Below are 24,793 nucleotides of genomic sequence, written 5' to 3' on the forward strand. Positions count from 1 at the left end.
TAAAAGGTCTTTAGTTATCCCTGTGGTGTGACCTATAACTATGCTATGCTGTAGTGTGATACAGGCCTTTGTCAGGGTTTCTATATCCACACATGTTGGTTGTGGATGTTTTGTGTGTGTCTCACTGTCTGTGCAGGGAGCAATGCAAGTTAGGCTAGTCACTCGCAGTACAATTGAAATGCCCTTCTTTGGTAATCCTGCTGATGACATTCATTGTGAAATACACCCTTGGGTAAGGAGTTCTCTAGTAATTCCTGTGGTGTGTTCTATAAGAGCTCCATGCTGTAGTATGATGTAGACCTCAGTCAGGGATTTTATACCCACACATGTCAGTTGTGGATGTTTTGTGTGTTTCTCACTGTCCGTGTAGGGAGTAATGCATTTTAGGCTAGTCACTCGCAGTACAGTTAAAATGCCCTAGTTTGGTAATCCTGCTGATGTCATTCATTGTGAAATACACCTTTGGGGAAGGACTTCTTTCCTAATCCCTGTGGTTGATCTATGACAGCTCCATGCTCTAGTGTAATGTAGACCTCGGTCAGGAGTTCTATACCCACACATGTTTTGTGTGTGTCTCACTGTCTGTGTAGGGAACAATGCATTTTAGGCTAGTCACTGGCAGCACAGTTGAAATGCCCTACTTTGGTAATCCTGCTGATGTCATTCATTGTGAAATACATCTTTGGGGAAGGGTTGCTCTAGTAATCCTTGTGGTGCATCCTATAACACCTCCATACTGTAGTGAGATATAGACCTTGGTCAGGGGTTCTATACCCATACATGTCAGTTGTGGATGTTTTGTGTGTGTCTCACTGTCTGTGTAGGGAGCAATGCATTTTAGGTAGTCACTCACAGTACAGTTGAAATGCCCTAGTTTGATAATCCTGCTGCTGTCATTCATTGTGAAATACACCTTTGTGGATGAAGTACTCAAGTAATGGCTGTGGTGCATACTATAACTGTGTAGTGCTGTAATGTAATAAACTAATTAAGTAGTGGTTCTACTACCAGACACAACAGGTGTGTGTTTGTTTGTAACTCGTATCCTGTGAGTGTGGGCAATGTGGAGGCGGCTTTGCTTGTTTCTTTTATGGTGGCCCTACTATATATCACAATGTCAACCATACAGGGATAACAGATGTAAATTAGCTGAGAGGCTGGGGTGCAAAGCCATACCCATACATGTGACATCAAAGACAGCCAATCACAGTTAGCAATCCCACTATTACCCAGTGCACACACTCAACCCATGTGTCATACGCACACACATGCCTAGGCAACAGCCAATATGTGGGTAGTACACTGCATATTGGCCACTGATAGTAACTATGCAGTGATAGCAGTGGGCTACAGAGAGCATGTCACCCTGCCCATCTGTCCAATATGCACGTACATGCAGACAGTGCACCTCCACCATGTTCCCCAATGGACACCTGCACCACCTGTGTTGCCTTCACATGTGACTCACAATGGACATACCATGCCTGACAACATGCCCTGTATGGACAGATGTCACTGACATCAGGGAATGCTGTTAGAATGCTATCAATGTAGGTGCACGGTAAACCTGCTGCCCGTTACCTGTTCCTGCCACAGGCGGGCAAGACTGGCAAATCTGATGATAATCTGTATTCACAACATGGGCCAGACACCCCAGGTACAGTTCCACATGTCACTGTACATGCATGTGGGAGGTGTGCACATCCCAGACACCATCCATGTCATGGACTAAGGAACACATGCATGGCAAGTGATGCACAGGATTGGCCACACACAATAGTCACCCAGGTGACTGGATGGGGGATGCAATACCCACCTGTGTAGGCAAATGCAGAAACTACAGGCCTGAGCCACAATGCAGACCATTGTCATGTGGCCTGATGCCAAGGTATACCCATCGCCTACCCTTGTACACCCTACTGGCACAGTTGACCACCACACACCGTGCAAACATGCACCCATGCATGTCAGAACAGGCACCCTGTGTGCTTGTGTGGGTGTGTTGTATAGTGCATATGTCCACATCCACACTCACTAGAATCCCCCAGGGCATACTGAAGCATGCTGTCTGATGTCTGACACCTCCTCATACTCTTTGCCCATACGACCTTCATATGACCCATGTGGTGCATGTGATACATGCACATTGATGTGTTGTGGCAATCCCACTAGTGATGAGTTGCACTCCTGCCCTGCCAAGTGTGTCAATATGTGTGCATCCCAGTGTGAGTGTGCATGGGTTGACGCTGGCACCTCTTCATGCAGACAGGCACGTGTACGTCACCTAGCGTATATCTACCGTATCCCTGTTGCAGATGTCACTCACCATCACATATATGTTCTGAGTGCTCCACAGCAGGTAACCCATGAGGTGCATCCAATAACTGCATAGAACTGTGATAGCACTACATAGTTTTCGGGGGTTTGATACCCTGTGCTGGTAGGTGTGTGACACAAACATGCTTCAGTTTTACTCCCCCACCCCTCCCTGGCATGTATTTGCCTCTGTCTGCCTCCCTCACTCCCTCTCTGGTGGATGTGAAGACCCACACCTGCTTTGCTTAGGCAGCAGCATGTGTATTTTAAGTGATGCTCATGATCAGCTGATGGTCTCTGCACAAATTGCAGCCCTCCCCTAGCTGATTGCATGTGGAACAGCTGTAGTAACATTCCCATAGTCAATTGCATGGAAACACACTCCAATACCTAAGAACATCATGGTGGTGTTGGCCCTTTTCAGGAACTAGATCTGTTGTTTGGCAAACAGCATCTCACATGGATTGGGGATTTACCTCTAACAACATACACTGTGGAAAGAAGCTAACAAACAGGAGGGGGATGTGCCTGACCTGACTACAGACTGTAAGTGCTGCTATACTGCATTTGGAGTAATGTTGGTTTAACAGTGTTTGTCTGGATATGCCTGTCGTACATGTTGCAATACCTGCCATGTCATTTCCATGTATATGAGGAATTCGCATCTGCAGGATCATCTGCAGACTGGGCAGTGCTGTGCCTTTGGTTTCATGTGTTAGCCACAGTGCATCTATCTGTGGAATGCAGAAGGTAGTGTGAGGATTACAGTCTGTAGATGGTGACGGCCATGACAGTTACTGACTTCATATCCCTAATAGGACATATGTTGCAACAAACCCCATTACAATGGTGAATTTATGAGGTTATCACAGCAACATGTCTACACTGGCACTGTGTATGTGCTGTCAGCCACACCTCTATCAATCTTTGTACATATATCATGCATGAAGTGGTGTATATGTGCTGTACACCATAAATAGTGTCATCATATCTGATAACAAGCCAGTGATATATCAGATTGCTACACATGTCATGTACAGTAGGGGTTATATTTCATGACATAACCTGGACATTCTGTGGATGTTGTACAGTACTGAGGTCTGTGTAGTGATGGTGAATGTCGGCAGTGTGTGTATTGTTAATATGTACTTTAGCCTGTGTACAGACTGTGGTAAATATCATTGTTCTAGCTCCCCTTCTATCTGATGTTACATGCTGCCCCACTGTATGGTACCATTTTGCCGTACATGTTTGTAGGGCCATACACACACATGTCCCATACCACAGACAGCCATCAGACCAAACTGTGTAGCAGCCCAGTATATGTAGGGTCATTCTATGAGTGGCACATATGAGGATGGTGTAGAGCAGATAGTCTATATACTGTAATATTATGCTAGCTTACCATATGTGTCTGTGGCTGTGTTCACATTGGTTGTGGTTATGCACTTTCAAACAGGTGTATCTTACCCTGTGCTATGACATGGCTGTTGTGCCCGCTATATATGCAGGTACATGTGCATTCCCCCATACGAGATGTATACCAGTGTTGAGCCAGTCTGTCTGTAACTTGCACAGTGTATTGTTGCATGCCTAACAGCTTAGTGTACTTACCCAGTGAGATGTCATGTGCAGATACTTGCCAGATGCCAGACAGAGCTGTGGGATGCTGTACAGATGTATGTCAATATCTAGTGGGTAGTATGTGTCCATGGCACCCCTGTACCAGCAGTCATTATGTGTCAGGCCAGACAGGAGTGTGTGAATCCAAAACCTATGGTGTCAAATGTATACCAGTCGTTATGTGTTATACCCATCTACATAGCTGTCTACATCCATATTGTCAGGCATGGTACACATGTTGTGCACTAATGGATTATGTGTATACCTCTGGACTGTACAGGGTGTGTCCAAAGTTCCACATATATTGGCCAATATCTCTGATGCACTCCACAGGGGCATTACATTCTAGTGGCGGTACTTTACAATGATTTCCATAGGATGTCTGTAAGTAGCCAATGGCACACATGTTATAATTAGATGTCACCTTCCACACACACCATCCCCAGATTTACTAATCTTCCATGCATGACTAATCTAGTCCTGCATGGAAGCAGCAGTTTAAGAGGAGGACGGCAGCGCACCATGCATATTAATGCAGGTGCGCTGCCTGAGCTCAAAATTCTACACAGAGTGTGGACGAGTGCAGAGAGCGTGTCACGCCCCTGCAAAGTAGAAAAGAAGAAAGTGTAAATAAATGAGCGAGACCGTTCATGGGTGTCCGCATATCCTTACCAACAGTCCCCATGTGTTCAACAGCAACAGTACATTTAAATAAAACGAAGAAATCCTTTTATTTATTTTTTTTAAAACCCTGAGTACAGCTAACCATAGGTTCGCAGGTTTCCCCATCGCTTAGCTATGGTTAAAGCAGCTAAAAAGGCTGAAGAGGATAACAAGGAATATATATGCAATTGAAGCAGCACAGCAATAGTGTAGTGCTTAGAGCAGCCGCCTAACAAACAGACATTCCTGGTGCGAGTCCCACTATAACACATATCATCTTCCATGTGAAATCTGTATATGAACATATTTTTAAATCTTTTTGCCATATAACCTACATAATAACATTTAAATGTGAACTGGAGTACTGCATTAAATGCACACGTGAAGTGTCATTTCAGCACAAATAAGCAGCAGTAAGCATGTTTAAGTGCGTTTGCATGGGTGTAAGCATTGCCTACACAGATTAAGCAAAGTAGAAGCTAACTGAGTGTAAGAAACTATAACCAGAAGTTAGCAGTGCTTACCATAGCGCAAACCCGCACAAACCTGCTTACAACTGCTTTAAAGTGCCTTAATCACTCTGTACACCGACACATAGCATGCTGTGTCTGCAGGGTATACATCAGTCATTTGGCATTGATTGTTGCTACATTTCTGCATAGCGGGGGGAGGGCACCTGACTGTTTTGACATTTCTACACAAGGGGGGCACACGTGAATGTTACTATAAGTGTACATAGGATCGGGGGGCACACCTGACACCTGTACACATTGGCTAGGACTGTACTGGTATGTCAGGTACTCCATTTTAGTCTGTAGTCTTACCTATCGTGCTGGTAGAGGCATACCAGTGTACTATAGATCTTAGCTTTAATTACCAACATATTAGTTTCTGACTTCCAAGCCTTCACAACTTATATCCAACTGCCTGGCCTGCTGTAGTCTGTCTGTGTAAGCCTGGGGGAGGGGTTACCCATAGGGCTCATTCAGAGGCCATAGTATAGCATTTTTTTGTGTTTGTCTACATCTGTCCTGCTGGCTGAAACCTTTGTTGGGTATGTGCACCTTCCTGACTGGCATGTGTGGGTCTTATAGACACACATGTCACTCAGCCCATTTCCTGCAGTGGGTTTTGTCGCCCTGTGTAGTACTGGCTACTATGGTGACTCCAGTATGTGTTACAAATGTTATGGTGCCACTATGGGTGTCTACTCTCTGCTGCCATAACATTCACCCACCCAATTCCTTTGCATGCTCACATCCATACCATAGCTACAGGTAACAACACATTCTACTCCATTTGGCAGTTGGTAGGTTGGTTGACTTACCTTGAGGGTGCGCCAGACTTGAGGATGGTGCAGGAGGGCTGCCTATGTCAGATGCGCATAGTACACTCCCTATACATGGTTGAGCACAGATAGTGTCATGTTTGGCATCCCTTTTACTGTCTGTGCGAGTCAGAGAGAGGTGTCATTCCCTGGGTCCCTACTCTGTCAGTGCATGTGCTATGCACTGCCTCTTTGCCATGGCCAGGTCATACTGGGCACACTTCCTTATGCCTACTGGGGTAGGCTCAGGTTGTTCCTCCTCCAAGTCACTCTGTACCTGTACACGCCTTGGCATTGTTGGGGGGCTGTGTGACCCTGCCCCATGCTGTTCCTGCTGCAGCTGTTTCCACAGGATCATATTGTGTAGCACAGCACATACCATAACAATTTGGGGACATGTAGCTGGTGAGTACTACAAGGCTCCATCGGATGTGTCCAGACACTGAAACCATGACCTGAGCATCCCAAACACATGCTCTATTATATGTTTGGCCTGTGCGTGTGTCTCATTATGGCGCTGTTGTTCAGGTGTGTGTGCATTTCTGATGGGTGTCATCAGCCATGGCTCCAGTGGGTACCCAGCATTCCCCACTAGTTGACCATAGGGGATGTCCACACTGGCAAATATGTGGTGCAGCTGCGTCAGATGCCATATGTGTGAATCATCATAGCTTCCAGGACAGCCAGCACACAAGTTCATTATAATTCCCTGGACATCACATACAACCTGACAGTTGATGGAGGGGATGCCCCTGCAGTTGATAAAGGCCCTACCCTGCTCACCGGGTGGTGCTTTGATGCATATGTGCGTGCAGTCTATAGCACCTACTACCCCAGGGTATTCTGCTATTTGATGGAAGAGACGCATATTGCTGGTCAACACCTCACATGTGTTGAGGAAATATAAGTGCTCACTGGCATGTGCTGCCATGGCATCCAGGAACTGGTGGAACACTCTGGATGCTGGTGCTTGTGAGATCCCCATGATATCCCCAGTTGTGCTTTGGGAGATACCTGTGGCTAGTATACCTAGGTATCCACTGGAATGGGTTCCCCTTGGCCAGTTTAGTGTGTCAGGTGTGGCCGGCACAGCTCAACAATTTGCTGTAGGAGGTTTCTGTCCACCCTATAGTGCTCCACTATCTCCAGCTCATGTAGCCCCTGGTAGGTTACCCTGGGTCTGTACACTATTCTCTGTCTCTTCAATGTGGGTTGTTCAGCAGCATTCACATCCTCACCACCCTCAGTCTCTTGCACATGTTGTTCTATGTTGCCTGCTGCAGCCCTTCTCATTTTGTAGGTTTGTTTGTTAAAATGTCCCCACTTGTATACACTGGTGGTGTAGAGTGTGGAAAAACCAGAGGGGAAGGTGTTTCTTAGTTTATAGTAGTGTTCTGAGCTGGGCTGGCCTGCTGTCTGTGTAATTGGCTGATTCTGATACATTTCACCTGCCAGCTAAGCTAGTTCTCCTTGATTACCTTCCTACTACTGTTTTCCCTTCCAATTGCCTCCCTATTTAAGCATGTGTGAGTGCTGCGCAAATGGAGTGCTCAAATGTGCACAGAGCTGTATTTCCTGGTTTAACTTCCTTTTTCTTCCTGTAAAACCTGATGTGCAGCATGCACACCCACTTACACTTTGTAAAGAGTGCTAGGCAGGTTTGGACACACCTCTAGCTTAGCTGTGCTAAGCTAGGAGCAATCCTGAGCCACAGGGCTCCAATCCACTTACAGTATGCCTGACACACACCCCATGATGTCACCTATATCCTAGTTTTCCACCCAGCTATTTATACTCTTACACTCTTGGGACCTGCCTCACACCCTGAGGAAATCTGTGACTCACTATCCTTCCCCTCTTTTGCATAGGATTGCCTGCTAATGCATAGTTACATGTCCCACACTGAGCCTCCCCTCTTAGCAACCATTACTCACTGGCCAGGTTGTCTTATGCCTGTCATTGACTTGTATGGCAGAATACTGCCTTTAGTTAGAATGCTCATTTTAAGTTTATTTTCTTATTTTCTCCCGATCACGTTTGCACTCCCCTGCCCTATGCTTAAACAGCCTAGATCAGCGAAAAAAAAAATAAAAGTTGATTTTTTTTATTTTTTTAAACAGTTTGCATTGCCAATGGCCTTCTACTTGGCCATTGGCATGCTTCCACAATGATATGCAGCCTTTATTTGGAGCTGTCATAGCTCTGTTTTGGAATTTGAAGTAATGTACTTGTTTACTAACCGAGTACATTTATGCAGATTGCACTAGTCTTGCATGGACTATTGCAAGCTTCCTGGATTGCAGAATAACCTCATTTGCATGGATTTCTCCTGCAAATGAGGTTATTTGCATACCAGGGCTTAGTCCGTGCAATATTAGTGCTGGAGCTCTCATGCACGTCCCTGCCGGCTGTTCCTGGATCGCACGGCAGACATATTGCCTGCGTGAGCTCCTGCACTCATCTTGCACTCCATGCAAGCTTTTGAGAATCCAGGGGCATGTCTGTGAAGAGAATCCCAATGACAGTAGCAATAGTCTAATAATATACCTGCTATATACCTGACATCCCCTTGCACTATGATTTTGGGGACTATAGGGGCTGAGGTAGGGCTATACTCCATGTCCAGGACATATGGTGGAAATATATGTACATATACTTATCCAGATAGCCATATATATATATATATATAATTACATATGTGTACTACTTCCAATTACCACTGTCATGGCAACCACCCCCTATAAATCCCTACAGCATGTGGGTGTGGTCCCTTTACATTTGCTGTGTGATGGACATCCTTCCTGTGTGTGGGCATCAGTGTTATAGACAGCAAATAGTAATAACTCTTACAGGAGAACCTGCACACTCAGAGCGGCCACATATTTGTAGGAGTATCAGGAACTACAGACAGACTGTGAGTAGAGTTGTGTTATGCTTTGTATAGTACTGGTATTACAGGGTGTGTGCATGTACATACTAGTCTACCTTGGAATGCAGTGTGTCTGCATAGCGCACTACTGTGGGCCTATCCTCTTGCTGGACAGAGGTATGCCTATCATGTGTTGTCCGTCCACCACACAGGTCCTGTGTCAGATATTACACTGGCAGTGTGTGTGTGTTGTATGCTATCAGTACATGGCTACATCCATTTCTGTTTCTAACCTCAATTTCCTGACTAAGTGTATGTTTCAGTCTATCCTGTAACACCAGCAACTTGCTTAGTGTATGGCAACAGTGTTCCACATATGTGCCTGTGTTCCAGCCTCTGTCCTCCATCTACATACCAAGCTTTGCACATATGTCATGCTGTTGGGGGTTGTTCTGTAGTGGGCTGTGAGTATATCACACTGCCATTGCTGCCATTAGTCCACTGCTGTTGTATCCCCCACACATACAGTGGGGCTGGAGCTATATATGTGTATGGGTGTCACCTACACAATACATGTGTGCCCTTATTCACCCCAGAGGCCAGTGTATGTAACAGTGGTATATGGGCCTGTATTATTGAGTCTAGGTGGGGAGCACCATAAATGACCTAGACTGTTACAAAATGTGAGGGTATCAGGGGTGAGTTGCCACAAGGTATCTGGATGCACAGTACCGTATACTTCACCTATATTGACATTACCTACATGACATGGGGTACTGCAAGCCTACTGCCTCCTGCCATACAGACTGTTCTGTTTGTCAATGCGCTCGTGATGTTGTCAGTTATGCCTTGTTATGTACCAGTTACAACACATTTGATCACAAAACGTCTTTACCTCCTACTGAGTTTGTACAGAATGTAGCTAGAGGCTGCTGAACTACATTCCTGCAGTACATACTGTTGATTGCTTGGTATCCTGTGGCCCAGTCCGTCTTCACTATTGTACAATTTGAAGGGCTTGGCCTGAACAGCAACAGTTGTGAACCTTTCCAGACTACTGTATTAGTGTAACTGTTTCACAGTTGCAGTACTCTGTTTATATGGTTGTCAGTATCTGAACAGCTATATGACATGGCATATAGAACTGTTATAGTACACAATTAAAGGACTCCCATTTCTGCAAACCTGTGTGCGGTGTCTTTCCTATGATCTTTCTGGGGGTATATGTTGCAGGCAACAATTGACATTTGTAAGGGTGGGCGGGTGGCCCATACAGTGTCCAATTGTTCAAGTGTTAACTGTTGGCATAGTGGCTGTTCCATACTGTGTACACCTTCTACATATGTATCTTACTGTACATATATCTGCGTGTGTATGTGTAGTCACATGTATGTATATATATATATATATATATATATATATATATATATATATATATATATATGTATATCTGTGTCTGTGTATCTGTATCCTAGGGATGTTGATAGCTTCCACATATTACATGTCCACTGGGAGGCAGACTGTACTTGGTAGTGTATTGCAAGGCACACGTTTTTGGCTGTGGGGGGGGGATGCCTATTTGTACAAGATGTATAGTGTGTGTGGCCTCTCAACCCCATTAACGGTGCATGAGGACATATGTGTATTTGTTAATCTGCCATTGCTATCTACAGATGTATGGCCATATATACCTATATATATATATATATATATATATATATATATATATATATATATATATATATATATATCTGCTAACATATATATAACTATGTCCGTATATACCTAAATAGATGCATACATATATGTAACGTGCCGTGTATATGTCGACATATAGGTGTAGACACATATATGTGTCGATTTAGGCATATGCATGTATATATGTGCATATATAGTGATATATATGTATATAGAGTTAGAAAAAGAAAAAATATATATATATATACATATATAGATATGTTGTATCTGTTTAGATTTTAATAGAGTTACACACACAGACATCTAGGTGTTGGTATATGTTCTCTGTACTGTTCGTGACAGGACTGGATGATATGTTTCTGAAAATATTGAACTTCTGTTTATCTGTCATGGCTTAGTGGTACATCACTTTTTCTAGGGTGTGCAGGGTCCTTGGTTTGAGCCTTGCAAGAGCTGTTTATTTTGTTGTTGTTTTGTGCAGAGCTAAGCATTTCCTACACAGCTTAAGCAATTTAGAAGCCAGCTGAGTGTATGAAAACGTAGCCGGAGGTTAAGAGTGTGTACCGTTGTGCAAACCCCCGCAAACCTGCTTACAACTGCTTTAAAGTGCCTTAATCACTCTGTATCCAATGGACCGTGTTCTGCCCAGCAACAAAAGAAACAGCTCCTGCAAGGCTCGAAACCAGAACCCTGTCCACTATACACAAAGCGATTACCACTAAGCCATGGCAGGCATGCATAATCATCCAGCCCAGGTATTCAACACTACAGGAATGTATTCCACCATGTAGATGTATGTGTGTGTGTGTATATATATATTCATATTTAAATGGATATAACATATCTATATATGTAGATATAGCTACAGAAATATATACATATATATATATATATATATATATATATATATATATATATATATATATATATATATATATATATATATATATATATATATATATATATATATATATATATATATATATATATATATATATACATACATACATAGATATGCATACCGCTATAGATATATATGTATACATCCATATGTCCACATATATACAGCACTAAAAATACATATATGTAAGCATATATATGGTTCACCTTTCAAAGGGAAAAAATCATGTCTCCGAAAGCGAGAAGGCCTAAAGTATGTTTTCAACATTGCACAATCTTGCAATAAATGCATTGAATGTGCAATGAGTGAATGTCTCTATGCATTCGCTCATTGCAGATTCGGCAATTTGTGTGCGGATGGCACTATAGTGGTGATGGGGAAAATTTGCCTTTCCCCACTGCAGTGCGAGCTCGTAGTTAGTATATAACAGTAGGGGGTTGTAGGGGGCCCAGCCCCCCAGATGGGGGGTACAGGGGGCTTGCCGCCCTGCATTACGATATGTATTCCAAAAGTTCGAGAATCAGTGAAGCTGCTTTTAGATTTGCTGAGTTTTGAACTGTGGTGCTATTAGAAATGACAGATTGGTCCTTTTGGTTCACAGAAAGGGCCGTTTGAAGAAATGATTGTCTCCCTTTCAAAGATAAACACATATATATCTATATAGGTATATATGGACATACATCTGTAGATGAAACTGAGAACATAACCGCAACATATATGTCCACATGCACCATTGATGGGTTTGAGAGACCCAAACCACATACATCTGGTATGGATAGGTATCCCCCCACAGCCAAACATGTCTGGCCTGCAATACACTACCAACCTTAGCAGATCCCATAACCAGGACCCCACACGACAAGGGCAGTACATGTTAACAGTACTCTATCCCACCTGTAGGATGTCAGGATGGCATTACTAACATATCATGCAGTACAGTCAAGTGAAGTGGCATGCTTGGAGGAACCCCCTGGGCAGGTGCTGTAAGTAGCTGGGATCCCTCATACAATTCAATAGGCCTACACCCAACAATGGATTCACCAATGTTGGCAAAGATGGCCACAAATCCACCATGTCAGCTGGTAACTACCACCCAGTAGCCTGATGACCCTGGTCTGCAGGGACATGGAACATATCAACAATGAAACCATGGCCAATGTCACTGGTAATCTTGGGACCTCACCAATGTTGGACTTTTCAAAGGTAGAGAATACTACCTGAACCTGGTATACCTCCTTGACGTAATCATGACAGGTGTAGATGAGGGTTAGGAGGTGCACAATGCCTATGTAGATCATAGCAGGCTTTTGTACACCATCCCACATTTAGGAATATGTGTAGATGTTAAGGGATCTACCTCCATTCACAGAATATGTTTCCACCAGGACTGCTTGGCAAATGCCAACATTTCACAGGTGCCATCCCGTGGACATACAGTCCTTCACAGATCATAGATGTGTTAATGCCCTTCTCCACACTGTGAGGTGTGCAGCACTACTGGGGTTACTATAACTCACTGGGTGTGGCTGTTGTGGACACATCCACCATCATTGCAGTTACTGTTGCATCTATCCCCCCACATAGCTGTCTGTAATACTGTACAGTGTATGTTATCAGGTTGTTAGTTGTTGTTTACACCATTCACGAGTATTTGACACCTCACACCCTCCTATGGGTAGGGCTATGCCACCGGCATTGGCACACTCATGTTACTGAGGTGAGGATGGCAGTAGAGTGGGGAAAGGGACATACACCCTACTGTTAGCATGTTTTATGTCATCCAAATAGCAGACTGCATATATACCAATGTGTGGTTGTGCCTATCCTGTCTTGGTGGGATTACATGGGCAACAGATGTGTTGCCTGCACGAGGACATACCTCCATGTGTACAGTCTTCTATCTGTACTGCATCCAAACTAAAGGCTCTGTGTGTGTACCCAGCCATGTCATGTGTACCTCCCACTACACTTACTGGTGTCCACTGTAGAAGGCCTGCTGACAACACTACACCCATCAGCCATGTGGCACATGGACAAACACAACACAATCAGAATAGATAATGGTGAAAACAATACAACATTGTTAATTACAGCTATAATGCATCATGGCTGCACAGCTACACCTTCCTAGATATTAGCATTTCACTTTACTGCTGACAACATGCTACACAGCATTCCATTGGTGCACTGTTGTGCAGTCACCCTGTGCATCAGCACCATGTTAGCCTGTCTCTGCATCGATGTTACAGATGTCAGGATGTGTCACAGGTATCATCATATGCACAGGGTGTGTTGCTGGTTTGCCAGAGGCCTAGGCTGAGCCATACAATTGACAACGTGTGTGTGTGTGTGTGTGTGTGTGTGTGTGTGTGTGTGTGTGTGTGTGTGTGTGTGTGTGTGTGTGTGTGTGTGTGTGTTTGAGGGGGCTGAGTACTGTTATGGGCCAATGGTGATGTTGTGTGTGCAGGTATGTGGTTGCCTTAGGTTTGTTGTTTATGTGTGTGTGAATGCATGCACACAGTTCCACCATGTGGCTGCCCTATACGGGGATTTGTGAGACAGTTGCAGACTGTACTTGGCAGGGTTTGCAGTTTACCATCTCCGGCCATGGACACAGGGCCTGTGCCTGTCAGGGGTGCTACAGGCAGTATCAGGTACAAAGCCAGATCGGGTACTGTCCCCCAAGGTTGACAGTCGTCCACTGGATCCAGGTCCCTCCTGGGACTGGCCAGGGCCACGTGCACATGGTCTGCTATGATGGTCTGTGGACAGCACCCCCACCAGTGCTTGGGCTGGTACTGCCACTACGGGAGCAGCTGTGACTGGTGGAACATCCACAGCGACCTCCAGCTGCTGGTGTTGCTGGCATACTTCCACATGGCCGTCGCAACCATCCTGCCCTGTCCTGATGCATGGACATGACATTGTTGATGAAATCCAATGTCTCACCCCACCGTCTATCCATGACCTCTGTGTAATTATGAATGGCACCTGCTAGGTAACAGATGCTGTCAGTTATAAAGGTGTGATGAGCCCTCTGTGCCCTTAGACCCTGTCTAGTGTACTGTTCCATTCATACCTGTGCCACCATGACAGCCTGGAACATGTGTGTGGTTGATATAGATGTGGCACATCTGCCAGGGGCATGATGACCAGCAGTGCTATGACGAGCACCCCTGAACATCGGCCTATGTGATACCCTGGTGGACATCTGGCTATGGCGGCTGTGTCCTGACACACGTGCCATAGATACCACACTGTCCTGGCCAATGCCAACAGTAGACTGTCCATCAGCTAAGGCCAATGGTGATGAGGTATGTAGAGGCAGTGTGACTGTGTGCGTGGATGGGGTGGATACTTGTGGTATGTCAATTGGTGGCCCAGCAGCAGCCCCTGACAACCCTGCCTGTGCCTCAACACACCTATCCTCATGGTCACTGTCTGTATCAGTGACATCAGATTCCCCGCAGGAGGGACCCAGCTCCACCTCGCCACCTGTGAGGGGAAAACAGGGAACAGACTGTAAGACCTGTACATCACCACTAAACAGTACACACACACACACACACACACACACACACACACACACACACACACACACACACACACACACACACACACACACACTCACACACATACATACACATGTGTGCAGACATGGCCACACACACAGACATACACACATGCAGTCAACATACATGACAACCCATACACTCCACCAGACAGCACCTACAAACAGCTCCAGCACCCCCATAACACACACAATAGCAGGTGATGGTGCAGTACAGTACCACACACAAACCTGTAATTACACACATGTCAGCATGCAAGACATGTGGTGCTCAACAGCATGCAGTGCAACTGTAGTCAATCCCTGTTACCAACATTAAACATGGCTGTGATGCATGGCTTCTGTTAGTAGGTGATGGACCTCCTCCTGGAACACATTACACCCATGAACACAGCATTGCTGTGCATCTTTTCAGCACCCTAGCATGTACTGTGCACCATACCTCACAGGTGTACACACTATTGCAAGATGTGTATGTGTATGTCAGATCTGTTTCCTCTGCTGCTCACAGCCTCTGTGTGTTTCTGGATTATATGTGGACACGTGTTTAGTGAATGCCTGATGTGTATTCACAGATGTCATCAGTGGTGCATGTATGAGTTATAGAATACCATTAGACCAACCACAGACACAATGTATTGTACCTATGGTGAGTGTAGAGACCATTATTGATATGGCAGTCTCTTCCATGACATGCCATGGTGCAACACTACTGCATATGGCAACACTACACATACCTGATATGTGACATATGACCCAGGCAGTCAATTGCATTACAGGCCATATGTGTCAGTTGTGCAGATGCTGGTTGGGATGCATACCATTTGTGGGTGCATATGTGTGCACACACATATGATGGTGTGTCACAATAACTGCTATGTGCACTACTGCAGTCACTGTACCTGGCAGGGGTATAGTAGCATGGGTCATCATCATGAGCTAGTAGTTGGTCAGTCAGGCCTGCAAATGTTCCCCAAACCAGCATGTTTGCATGTTAAATACATGCACAGCCTTTGGAGGTCATACAGTACCATGACTAGTGCCGTGGAGTCAGGGTTATGTCTGCCACACTTCCTGACCTTGACTGTGTACAGATAGAGCCATTCTTAGTGTGCTTGTCTCTCCCCTCCAGTGCACTGTTGCGTTTCAGGATGACACACCCTCACCATCTCCTGCTATATTGCAAATGCTCAACATCTGTGGCCTACACATGTGTGTCATATTGCAGTATCCCAAACTAGGAACACCATGTGTACTGGCATATTCCCTGCCAATGCAGGGCAAACATGCCGGTGTACAGTGGCACCAGCATTTTACAGATGGGGATGTCATCCCTGGGTTGGGGTGAGGTGTGGATTGTGCAGCCCATGCATCATAACTGCAACTTTCTGGACTTCCCCAACATGGTGCTGATACATCAGAACACATTGCAACACATGGCTTTGGCAATGTCCCACCATTATGCAGGTCATATCTGTACTGAGCCCTGGCTGAAGTTGCCTGTGGTGCACATAGGTTCATAGGTGAATACTGGTCTATTGGTCCTGGGGCCTACATAAGCCTAGCCACAGGGGTTCCCAGTCATGCAACACCCAGTAATGTTATTCCCTGTGTCCCTGTCAGGCTGTGGCAGAGATGTACTAATCAGTGTGAATTCCAAATTTCCCATCCAGTTGTCAAGTGTTTTTGTAAAGAGGGCCAATGAGTAGCATTGCCTGACATGAATGGGTAGTCTGTTCCAGAGTGTGGGAATTCCCCAGGACAGGGCCCTATCCCTCCAGTATGTTGTGTGTAATGTGTTGATGAGGTTTAGGACCCTGGAGGGTATGTTTGCAGAGGGAGTGGAATTTCTTTATGTGTAGCATGTTCAACTGCTCTGTGTATGACATAGCTGTGTATGTTAGACAGATGTCAGCTGTGCCTGGGCAATGTACACTGGAGTATAGCCACAGTTGTCTGAGATGGTCTGTGTATTGCATGTGTTTGAGGCTGGTAATCCCCATTAGTGAGGTGTGTGCTCTGTCAGTGAATATGTACAGCATGCATTATGGGTAGGTGTGTTAGATGTGTACATGGCCTACACCTTAGCTATGACATGCACAGTGAATTGCCAAGCATAACCTTAAACCATACTCACCTGCATCCGGCCTCTGCCTTGCTTGTATCCCAGAGGTACCTACATTGAGATGAGATAGAGTTGATGTCAGTGGCCACAGCTGTGGCATTGCTACAGGGTGGGTGCAATATTACAGTAAAACAACAGCTGAAGTCCACAATACTACAGAGTATTCATAACTGCTTATCAGTACTACACAGCAACAGACTTCATATCTCACATGTGCATGATCTACCTGTACAGATGCATACACAACAGTGGTCTACTGAAATGACCTGGAACCTTACCTGCAGGCTCCATGTCTGGTGTGTGGGTAGCACCCACCTCCGTGACTGTATATGTCTGTAGCTCTTGTGGGCGGGCAAGTGCTACCAGGCTCATGAGCAGCTCCTCCACTATGGTGAGGGGGGGTGGATGTTATGGCCCGCCCTGTTGAAAGGTGACCACCCTGCATGGCAGCGGCACGGCGACGTACATGGTGGAGCAGATCACTACAATGATGGTGGACCTGCTCATATGTACAGCTGTGCATCCCCACCTCATTCACCCTGTGGACCACATCATTCCACATGGCGGTCCACTCATGCTTGTCCTGGCTTGTCCTTGGGAACAGCAGCTGGTAGTGCTAGATGATGCTGGTGAGTATTATGTCATCCTCAGCAGCACTGTAAGTGGGATTTCTTGGGTGTGCCATACTCCCTGAAAGACATAAAGATGGAAATATGTCTGAGCAACTCATATGGCACGTTTACCATAATACAATACACATATCAGTCTCCCGCCACCATAACAGCTCCAACTTAATGTTCACGCAACGCAAGTGGTATATCTCCGGTTTATCTACCATTAGGACATATATTGTATTGTACAACACTTTCTGCTATGTGTTTATAGATATGCTCCCTGTGGGGACACTAGAGTTGCTGGGCTGTTAGAGAGTATTTCACCTGCATGCCATTGTCACTGCCACTATGTTTCCACATATGCATGTGTTATGCTTGCTATGTGGTTGCTATACATCTGCCATTCTGTGTTACTGGGGATATCTATGCATGCTGTTGGACATGTTCTGGGATTGTGTGGACAATTACAACCCACATATGTTCCATGACAGTTACACAACAGTATGTGTAGGGGATATTTGCCAGCAGGAACACCACACCCACCAAATGTGCACATGTTACCAGTCCACATTACATCTGTGATCCACCATGGAACCTCATTATCTACTATTCCGGCACTATCTTCATGTGGAACCACCTCAGGGGATGGTGTCCCCCACCTTGGAGCACACACAGACATATGTCTGTCACCCAGTTAGGTCCAGGGTCTTGTTTATAAGGAGATCCACAGAGACATGGGGTATTTGCTACATCACCTGGAGCCATGCAGTACACATACACAAGGTTAGACATGCATGTTCCTCCTGCTCAGCCCACAATCCAGGCATCTTTATGACCATGTAGATGCTGTCATGACAGCCCATGGGTGGGCACCATGTTCCCTTTGTTCCCATATGGGGGCTCAATGGCCTCCGCATTCCAAATGGAACTACCTATCCACAGTGTTTAACCACCATGTGTCATATACCAGCCCTGTATGCTGTCTTGTTTGTCACCCAACCAAACCTACATACCAATATGTGCCTAATACCCTTCACCAACATATATATATCCCGCCTTCTCAAACAATTACGATGTGTTCCCAATATGGGTTACAAACCACACTCCACACTCCACACTCCATTTTGCAGCCATGTACTGGTGTGTAGATATGTTGTGTGTTGATGTGTGATGTTCTCTCACACATGTCATGGCAGGGGAAATGTACTGACATATGTGTATACCTATACGTGTCAGTATTATGTATATGTGTGTATGTCTGTTTGTGTATATATATATATATATATATATATATATGTATAACTGTCCGAGGTTCTGTAGACATACACAGCTGTGAATATGTATCACACATATATGTATCTGTATGTGGGGTGCATACAAACATCTGGTCCACACTCTTGCAACTCTCTTTACTTCACAGCTGAACTGTTCTGCCTTGCTGCAATACAGACAGGTGTCACATGTGAACACAGACTAACATTAGGGGGGTATATAAGGTGACAGATTTTAGATAAGCATATTATACTGCTATGGCAGTTGGGCATGCTATGCTACACTTTAACATGACTGTCCTGCAGGTGGTGTGGTCTCACACCCATGTGTCTATCATGGCAGTATTAATACCACCACCAGCCGTTGGCCACAGTAATGTACAGAACACAGATATCATTGGTCACATCTTTGCCAGTCACTGCTGGTCTGCACAGTTGACAGGTATTTCCCACTGCCCACAGGGACTGACACTATTGTCCAGAGCAGTTTTTGAATAGGAGCAAGTACTGATGCACATATAAATCATTTCACATTATACATAAATCATTCACATTATACATCCTATTATTCTATGCCATATACTACATGCAAGTAAATACATATCTGTTTCACATACTTTTTATGTTTTTTTCCACTGTAACAAAACCCTGAGCTTTGTTACTTTTATTAAAGTTATTTTTTTATCTTCTTTCTCTCTCTCTCAGTCTCTCCAGTAGAGTGCTTGAGCTGGTGTGAATAGATTGCAGCTTGCTTTTGTAGGTATTGCACATGATCAGCTGATGGCCTCTGCACCAGTGTCCACCAGTTGCTAATTGCATGCATCCTGCTGTGTAGTACTTCAGATAACCACTGTCATGGCAACCCTGTACTTTAAATTGCTGACTTCTGTGGGTGTTGTCCCTTCACCTTTCTAGTATGGATGACATCCTTCCTGTGTGTGGACATCAGTGTTACAGACAGCAGGTAGCAATACCTCTTATAGCAGAACCTGCAGACACAGGCCAAATACACATTTGGGTAAGGTTCCAGACCTACAGACAGCGTGAGTAGTGTTGTTGTGTGCATTGTATCTTGCTTGTCTTACAGGGTTTCTGTGTACATGGTACTTTTGCATGGAATGTTGTCTGTCTGCATAGCTCCCAACTTCAACTCTGGGCCTATCTATATGATACCAGGAGGATTGGCTGTTACGTTTTGTCTGTGCACCACACCGGTATTGTCCCAGATATATCAGTGGCATTCTGTCTGTTGAGTGCTATCAGTACATGGCTACATCCATTTGTATTTCAATGTCGTATTCCTGCATAAGGGTATGCTGCAACAAATCCTGTAACGCCAGCAATTTCCAAGGTATGTAACAGCAATAATGCACATATGGCCCTATGTTCCTGCCTCTGTCCTGCACATATATGCCAGTCTTTGTCCTGCTGTGATACAGAAAGGGATTGTTAGGTAATGACCTATCATTATTTACTGCTAGCATTACTGCTATCATCCCAGTCATATCATGAACTCCCACACCAACTGCTGGGCCAAGTCCATATATATGGGGGCAACGGCTGGAGAACACATATGTGCCCTTGTACATTCCAGAGGTAAGTGTCTGGTACACAGTGTTCCGTGTCCTTGTACAACGTTTTATGAGGGGGGGGGGGGGTTCAATGCCATTAACATAGGCTGTGACACCTTTTCAGGGATATAACTGTTAAGACGAGGGTCATTCAGTCTGATCGTGAGATGTTAGGTTAAACAATGTTATGTACAAGATACTGTGACATTAACACAAGTGCTATTTTTCCCCCTAGGGCTTGACTACAGGATGTAATTGGAGGCTGCTGAACTACATCTGTAATTGTTGATTGTTACATATCTAGAAGGCAAATCCTGTTTCTACTGTTGTACTAATTGAAGGCCTTGGTCTGGACAGCATAGTATGGTATGTATCCACATTGCTTGCATCTACTGTTTTGTGTGGGCCCTGCATTCATTACTGATTACATATTTCATAATTTATGTGGTGTAAGTACTGGCATACATTATTGTATAGTACACAAATAAAGGTTTTCTGTGTATGCATACCTGTGTGTCGTGTCATGTCCTTTGAATTATGGGTGGGTATATATTTAATGTCAGTGGGAGTGACAGATGCATTTAAGGTGGAGGTTGGATTACATCAAGGATCAGCTCTAAGCCCTTTCTTATTTGCAGTGGTGATGGACAGGTTGACAGACGAGATCAGACAGGAGTCCCCGTGGACTATGATGTTTGCAGATAACATTGTGATCTGTAATGAGAGTAGGGAACAGGTGGAGGAGACCCTGGAGAGGTGGAGAGATGCTCTAGAGAAGAGGAATGAAGGTCAGCAGGACTAAGACAGAATATATGTGTGTGAATGAGAGGGGGGATAGAGGAATGATGAGGATGCAGGGAGTAGAGGTGGTGAAGGTGGATGAGTTTAAGTACTTGGGATCAGCAGTTCAGAGTAACGGTGAGTGTGGAAGAGAGGTAAAGAAGAGAGTACAGGCATGATGGAGTGGGTGGAGAAGAGTGTCAGGAGTGATTTGTGACAGACGAGTACCAGTAAGAGTGAAAGGGAAGGTCTACAAGAGGGCTGTGACACCAGCTATGTTATATGGGTTGGAGACAGTGGCAATGACAAAAAGGCAGGAGTCAGAGCTTGACGTGGCAGAGTTGAAGATGTTAAGATTTGCACTGGGTGTGATGAGGTTGGACAGGATTAGGAATCAGTATATTAGAGGGTCAGCCCAGGTTGGAAGGTTTGGAGACAAAGCCAGAGAGACAAGATTACGTTGGTTTGGACATGTGCTGAGGAGGGATGCAGAGTATATTGGGAAAAAGATGCTAAGGATGAAGCTGCCAGGTAACAGGAAAAGAGAAATGCCAAAGATAAGGTTTATGGATGTGGCGAGAGAGGACATGCAGGTGGTTGGTGTGACAGAGCAAGATGCAGAGGACAAGAAGAAATGGAACAGTTGATCTGCTGTGGCGACCCCTAACGGGAGCAGCAGAAAGAAGAAGAATTCTCATTTGTGGGAATGGTTACCACATTACACATTTCACAGGTGGCAGTTAAAGGGCTTGTGGCTGAGGGATATACTTTGTACCCAGTACTTCCACACTACTTCTACATATGTATGGCTAGTAATACCTTTTGTCTGTATATATATGTATGTACCTATATATATATATATATATATATATATATATATATATATATATATATATTTCTCATATAGCTATATCTATATCTATATGTATATATATATATATATATATATATATATATATATATATATATATATATATATATATATATATATATATATATATATATAGAGCTGGCACCTCGGCATTTCGTAAAAATCTACTGCGAATCATTAGCGGACCGGAGTTCCGCTGTGGTGACCCCTTACCGGGAAAAAGCCGAAAGACAAACAACAATAACAATATATATACATACATATGAACATATTTATGTATCTATATACAATTGATGTTATATGATTATTTGTGAGTCATACACACACACACACACACACACACACACATATATATATATATATATATATATATATATATATATATATATATATATATATATATATACATATAGCTGTCTATCTGTCTACATATTTTGGCCTGTACCTCATTCTCTTGGCAATTGACATGGATGATCGCAGCATTGAAGTCAGTAACTAGTGCCTACACTTTTGTGTTTCAGACTTCATCTCCTTCTACATATGTGTTCTAATACATATAACTGCGTAACTAGAAACATTTTAAGTGTATTAGAGCATTAGTTGACATATATCCCTATTTGTACCCACATTGTGGCATACTTTGTCCAGACTTCTTGCATTAACAGGTTGTGTAGTATGATATTAATACATTTCCTGTACTGTTGACTGATTGTGCTGGATGATATGTTTGTGAAAACATCAGGCTATGTGTATCTGCTGTGGTTTAGTGGTAAATCACTTTGCATATGGCGTGCAGGGTCCTGGGTTTGAGCCTTGCAGAAGCAGTTTATTTTGTTGCTGGCAGAACAAGGACCATTAGATACAAATGATTAAGGCACTTTTAAGCAGTTGTCAGCGGGTTTGTGCGGGTTTGCGCAACAGTAAGCACTGCTAACCTCCGCTTATGTTTTCTTATACTCAGTTAGCTTCGGAATTGCTCAATCTGTGTAGGCATAGATTACCACCACACAAACCCACGCAAACCTGCTTACTGCTGCTTAAAAGTGCTTATTGCCACTTACTCCCACTCTAATGTCTTTAAAACTAAAGAAAAAGTGGTTGATAGGAAAGTGGTGAAAAAAGGGGCACAAAGAGGGAAAGACAGTAGGGAAAATAGCTAGGCATGTGCAGGAAGGGTATAGGAAAGGTCCATAGCTGCCCATTTCTTCTATAGCAACAGCTGTGCATATACACTGAATTTGGAGGTACATTTGGACCCTCAAACCCCTGGGAGAAAGGTGAGGGCAACATATATTCATTGTGATGTTAATTAGACCAGATTACATGTGTCCAGTGGACACGTGTGCAAAATGGACAGCTATGTATGGGGCGAGATTTTTTGTGAAAACAGATTGCCCTTTTTTTTCAGGTGAGAGTGGGATGTTGGGGAGGGGTAGCATGTATATTTGGGGAGTTAGGCTGGGTAGGTTAACAGACAAGACAAACAAGACAAATACAGGTGTGGTATATGACACGTGTAGGGGTAAACACCTTGGACGGGGAGGGGGGTTTGGAAGTCATAAGCCCATGAGCCCCCAACTGGAAACAGTGGGACTGAGGTCCCCACCCTTGGGCAGTCACCACTGCACCTTCACAGCCCCAAAGGTGGCTGTGCTGGGAGCTGTGTAGGTGGGCAGACTCACCCTCTGACTGCACCACTCGGCCCTCAAGCTGGTATAGCCGGTCTCGAAACTCCAAATTGAGCCCCCTATGCACCATGGCCTGGGCATGTTGATGGGTGACAGGTTCCCCTCTGCGCCCGCTCCAGGGGGGCGAGCCCCATCCCATGCAACAGTTCCGCCCAAAGGTGGTGCAGGGCCTTCGGAGGAGGAGGTCCCAGGCTGGGCCCCAGATGTGCTGGTGTCCAGTGCCATGGCCAGCTGAGGTGGGACAGGTGGGTTTGCTGGGACCGGATTTCCCATATGAGCTATGTTGTAGCAGGTTTGTGACAGATATGGGTTAGTAACAGTCAACAGCATTCAGGATTAGTTATGACAGCATGCATAGGTATTCCCATTAACCCAAAACAACAGATTTAACACAGTTGCAGAGCAAGCAGAACGCATGCATATATGGAACAACTGTGGCCATTACAAGAGCATGCAAGTTTCATTGATGGCAACAGGCCACCAATATGGGCTTACATGGCACATGCATAGAAACAAATGTGAATATTTATAAACCATTAGGACATATGTCCCAACAAAAGTTTGGAATGTACACATACCAGTTGAGGAGTGTCATTGGGTTATTTTGCATATATGGTAGGGGTGAGAGAGAGAGTTCAATTAACAACTAATATATCCTTGTAGTTTTCACAACATTCTTAGTCACTGCAGTGATCTTTCCCTTACATGCATAATTACACTACCCAATGGCCTTATATTGTACACTGGTATGTTTATAGATTGTTATATACATGACCTGTGTCTTACATAAAGGCGTGACAAGATGCAGGTATTAATGCAATATATGTTGAGAATTGCTGTCATACACTTAAGTGCTAGAATGACAAGTTTGTTTTCATATACATTCTATGATTATGTACCCATTT

Source organism: Protopterus annectens, chromosome 1.part2 (genome assembly GCF_019279795.1).
Source record: "Protopterus annectens isolate FY-2018-M chromosome 1.part2, PAN1.0, whole genome shotgun sequence".
In the NCBI taxonomy this organism is placed as follows: Eukaryota; Metazoa; Chordata; order Ceratodontiformes; family Protopteridae; genus Protopterus; species Protopterus annectens.